At 51.4% G+C, this 5,205-nt stretch overlaps 1 long non-coding RNA gene across 1 annotated transcript; it reads left to right on the top strand.

The window, feature by feature from the left end:
* Positions 1-3,444: 3,444 nt before the first annotated feature.
* Positions 3,445-5,199, top strand: LOC105999628. Its single transcript, XR_001175744.1, has 3 exons — positions 3,445-3,669; positions 3,891-3,950; positions 4,585-5,199. It is a non-coding gene; the product is annotated as an uncharacterized LOC105999628 (long non-coding RNA).
* Positions 5,200-5,205: the final 6 nt, after the last annotated feature.

The raw sequence follows: 5,205 nt of genomic DNA, 5'->3' as shown, positions 1-5,205 counted from the left end.
CTAGTGTTCTTCCTTTTATTTCTTTCTCTATGGCAACCAATATGCTCTGCTCAGAAATGTTCCCCATCAAGGAAACAAATGATCTTCAGGGAGCAGCTCTATATGGCATCTGGTCCAACGGAGCACACAGAGTTAACCTCAGTCAAATGCAATGCTGCCAAGCACATAAACAAGGAGTGGAAAACTGGCGAATCTTTGCCCCCCCCCCTCCCCGGCCGAAACCTCTTCCTCCCTTGTTACAAACCATTTCATTGATTTGGCATCAACTGTTTCCAAATAAATTACCAACTCGAAATTGCAAGGTGTACAAAAGTGTAATAAAATTCCAGCCGTTTGCTTTCCCCTCCCCACCCCCAACACCCCAGACACAGTTTCCTTTACAAGAACAAGACTAAAAATAAAAATAAAAAATAAAAACAAAAGCTTTTTTAAAATCATCTCTGGCCTATTTCACTAAGGCAAGACGTTCACAACAACCTGGACATGGTCAAGCTAGTTCCTTCTGCCAAATTTCTGTCATTACTACTTGTAGTAAGTGTACCCTCAATTTTGACAAAAAAAAAACAGAGATAAGGAAGGGGGGCACACAGGGCTGTCAAAAAAAAAAGACACTGTAAAATGTAGTTTTCAAAGCTGAAGCTCCAGCCTCCTTTGGGGATAAAGTACAGAGATGTCCTGGTTAGTTTTGATTGATCACCCTTTTCCTGATAAGCTTTCACTACTGAGCTGGGAGGCTGCAACTCAACCTCTTGCTCCCAGACACAGCATTAACCAGAGGTGCATTGACTTCCTGCCTCTTCTCCCTCATCGCTTCCTCCTTCACCAGCTCTTTGCCCTCCCTTCCCCGGCCCCCCTCCTTACCCCATCCCCTTGCTCCGATCGTGAGCCCCCCTCCAATCCCACAGGCTCCCCACAGCTCTGTACCTTCCTACTAGCTACAGAAGGGGCTTCTTCCCCTCTAGTTTTCATTCCCTAAGAAAATAAGAAGTATTGATATACTGTAGTAATCACTTCTTTTTCCAAGGCTTTCTCCCCTCATGATCAACAATTAAAATTAATAGCATTCTATGCCTCTCCCCCCCCAAGAGTAAAGAACCTTGCAGTGTGTGTATCTTTGGAATGAGTCCATCTTTTATGTAATATTTTAGCAGGGTTGGACTTTTTATGCTCCCCCTCCAACACACTTCGCTTTCCTTCTTTCAGGCAGTTCCTCTGTGAACCCTCTCTTGTCCCAAGCAATGAAAATAAGCTCCCCAACCTACAAGTACATAAATAAATACACCAGAAAGGAAGGAGAGGTTGAAAGAGAAAGCAGGGAAAGAAAATGAAAAACACTTACCGAGCAAACTTCCAAGGTTATGTTTTTAAATAAAAGGAGGTGTTTATTTTTAAAAAATAAAATAAGGTGCCTAGGGTGTGGAGAAGAAGGTATATTCTCAATTCTCCAGAACCGGTGCATCCTTAGCCTCTCCTCACACTGACTCCTGTAAGCCCAGCTCTCACTAGTCTATTATTTTCACCAAAATATATGAAAATGTATGCAAATGAAAATCAGCACTAACTGTTCTCCCCTTGTTATATACTTTGGATTTTTTTTTTCCCAGACAAAACAATCACACTCCTCGAAGGGAGGGGGTGGATAAGGGAGGGCGGGGGTAAGGGAGGCTGGGGAGCGATTCGAGAACTAAGTACGTGGAAAGGGGGGAGGTAGAAGGGGCCAGACCTCGGAACAGAAGTGCATTTCTGTTATCGAGGAGCACAGCGTTTTGGGGAGGCTTCCCAGAAGCGCAAGCGCAAGCGCAAGCGCGCGCATACACACACACACACACACACACACACACACACACACACAGCTTGCAAAGAAAGAAAGAAAGTGGATCTGTTTGCAAAGGCGCTATCACGTTTCATCGGGCCACCTGAGACTGCTTTTGAAAGCGTGTACTGTGAAATTCATAGCAGTAATTTAGACAAAATCCTCACTGTATATTAATGAAAGGCGGCCCCATGGCTCTGTTCCTATCCTCCCCATTCAGTGTAAACAAAACCACGAGACTCTCGGTTTTTGAGCCGGATCCAAGCAAAATCGGCAGGAAAGGAAAACACGGGGTGCTGGCACCGACTATTCAAACGTCTGCACCTGGAGATCTCAGATTTATTCAATGAAATCTGTGTTCTATTTTATATATATACATATCCTCATACATAAATATAAAAAGGAGGCTTTGGGGAACGTGGAGGGAAGAAATTCGTTCTGTTTGGGGATTGGTTATCGCTGTCTTTTAGATCTACTCCTTGGCCAAAAAAAAAAAAAAATACTTTTCTGCAACCTACCTACGATGGTATCTTTCACCGGCAAGCAGGAGCTGGACGAGATCCTATATAAATTCTACGCTTCTCGTGCTAATCTTAAAACCGCAAAGAGGCTGCGTACTAATAATTCTGGATTACAGAGCTCAGGCAGTGAGTTCCACTAACTGCGCTGGACACAGGAACCTTGCCTCGGGAGAGGAGAAGAGCAGGCCCGTTCACTTTATAATCGAGGCGTCCCGACCTTCCTACCACTACACCCTACATCCCGGGCCGCCGTTCAGGACTGGGGACTTAGTGGAGGGTCTACGGCCCGGGCACCCGCAGCTAGGAGCGTAGGGTGCATGCACACGCACACTCATTAGAAACCATGTATTTATTGAATGTCCGAATTGGGTTAGTTCATTGGAAATCCCCGAGGAGGGTTCAATTTGCTCTTGTTTTCGTTGCCACTTTCTCCTTTTTCTTGGTTCGCTGAGGTTCCTCTGTGCAGCGTTTCCGCTTGGCCGCGTCCCCCCCCCCTTTCCACCCTACTCCACCCCACCCCCGCTTCTCCCGCCTACCCAGCACACTCCCCCTCCCGGCCCCCTTAACTCTTTCAGCAGCCGGGTAGGGGCTGAGGAAGCGTTTGTAGCTGCCAGTCCTATCCACCATGCAAAATCCATCAGAGATAGAAAAGAAAGGGGGAGTGGAAATCACCCATTTCCAAGAAAGGGAGCAAGCAAAACACCACCGCTAATAACAATCACACTGAAATCACACACACACACACACACACACACACACACACACACACGGTGGAGAGCGAGGTTAGTACACCCCAGTTGTGTGGACCACTCGGGCTGGATTCCAATGGGAATCCTAGAGGAATCAGGGGCGAATACACTTACGATGAATGTATGGGGGAAGGTCGGACTGATTGCTTTTCAAATACGTGGCGAGGCTCCGCTGACCAGCACCCTCCGAACTCACAAGGGCACGCACGCTACTTGCCTGAATCCCAGAGGAGGGTGGGAAGAAGGGAAGGGAGGGAGCACCGGAGAGGGAGAAGGGGGGAGAGGGAGAAGGGGGTGGGGAGAGCGAGTCACGGCCGAGAGCCGTCCGTCTCGCACGCGCCGGCACCGCGCAGGTCCTGGGCTTGCGGGTTTCCCAGATGATGGCACCCGAGAACTTAAACAAAGAGGGCTGCCGCCGGCGCGCCGCGGCTGCAGAAAGTTGCGGTGGCGGATTTCCAAGGACCGCGGCCACCTGAGTTCCCGGCGAGGCGACCTCCCCTTCACCCCCACCGAGAGGGAGATGGGGGCCGGCGCGTGGAGAGGAGAGGAAACTTTGAAAACCCACTGGGGACACATCTGTCTATAGGTATTAGCTTGAATGGTGCATCTGTGACGCGCGCTTTACAAAATCTCCGGCGAGGGGGTGGTGGGGTCCGGGTGCAGCACAGGGCGGGGTGGCTCGGTTGCTATTTTTCTTTCTCCCTCTCCCCCAACCCCACCCCTTCGTTTTCCTCCCAATCGCTCCCCCCCTCCTCTTCTTCGTCCCCTCCCTCTCTTTTTCGCTCTCCTTTCTTCCTCCCCTCCCAGAATTATCCCGAACGCCCGGAGCCGGCGAGGGAACGCCAACGTTTGGGCCGGACACTAAGAGTTAAGATGTGGCGGAGGGGACGGGAGGGGGTTGGCGGGGAGGGGAAAGAGGCGATGGGGAGGGAGCAAGGAAGGGGGGCGACAGATTTCCAGCTTCTACGACGCTCTGCCTAAATTAAAAAGCAACCAATCGGAACGGCCGGAAGGGGGGCCGCGCGTCCTGAGCCAGTCATTCCGGGCCTGCCAATCACCCAGCAGGTAGCCAATCAGCGGGAGCCCTGGTGCTCGACTTCCTTGTATTTGGGAAAGTGTGGTGGTGGGTGCGCGCTTGCGGCGGAGGGTAAACATTCGACAGTCCCTGCTCTGAGAGGGAGGGACAGAGAGCGAACTGTCAGATCGCGGAGCGAGTGCGGGCGCCCGAGAGAGGGAGAGGAAGAGAGAGAGAGAGAGAGAGAGAGAGAGAGAGAGGGAGGGAGAGAGAAAGTGAGAAAGGGAGAGAGAGAGAGAGCGCGAACCAGGGCGCAGAGCGAGGCAACTCTGCTCCGGCTTGGCCAGCTCCAGCCGCCCGCCGTCGGTGCACTCTGCGAGCAGTGGAACGTGCCCACTGGAGTTGGTCTGTGTATCAAGGATCCCCTATATGCACACACACACCTCAACCTCTACCAATGCACTCTTCTTCCTCCTCCTTCTCCAGACAACTGCTGGGAAAAAAATAAAACACCAACAACCCCAACCGTCAGCAGCAAGGTAACAGAGCAATTCGACATCATTTTTGCCTGTTCCTTTTTTTTTCTTCCTTCCTTGTTATATTTGTTTCCTAATTTCTGCCCAAAAGGAAAGATGTCGCATCAGACTGTGCGTGTCGCGAGGAGAATGCACAAGGACGCTTGTTTCAGAGGCCATCCAGAGCTCTGGCAATAGCAACTTCAGAGAAATGCACGATCGCAAGAAGTTTTCGTAGGACAGAACAAAACTTGCTAACAGAGGACCGGAGGGGGAGAGCCGGAGCCCGTCGCCCCTCTGCTGCTCCGCACGCGCGAGCAGCCCGCCTCACCACGCCTTCCAGGACGAAAAAAGTTTTAACTACTCCGAGGAGGAACGAGTGAAAAGTGTTGGCGAGGAGGAGAAGAGTTCGCAGCCGGGAAGGAGCGCGGCGGGGCCAGTCACCGGCCGTCTTTACTTTGGCTCAGGAAGGAGGGGACACCTTCTTTCTTTGTTGTTTGCCCGAGAAAACCTTCACTTAGCAGGTGGACTCCGCGCGCCCCGGGAGAGCGCCCCGAGAGCCCGTCCCGCCCCGCCCGGCGAGCCCCGCTGG

This window comes from Dipodomys ordii, unplaced genomic scaffold (genome assembly GCF_000151885.1).
Source record: "Dipodomys ordii isolate 6190 unplaced genomic scaffold, Dord_2.0 Scaffold194, whole genome shotgun sequence".
NCBI lineage: Eukaryota > Metazoa > Chordata > Mammalia > Rodentia > Heteromyidae > Dipodomys > Dipodomys ordii.
The sequence above is the reverse complement of the archived record's forward strand: the minus strand, read 5'-3'. Positions and strand labels throughout refer to the sequence as shown.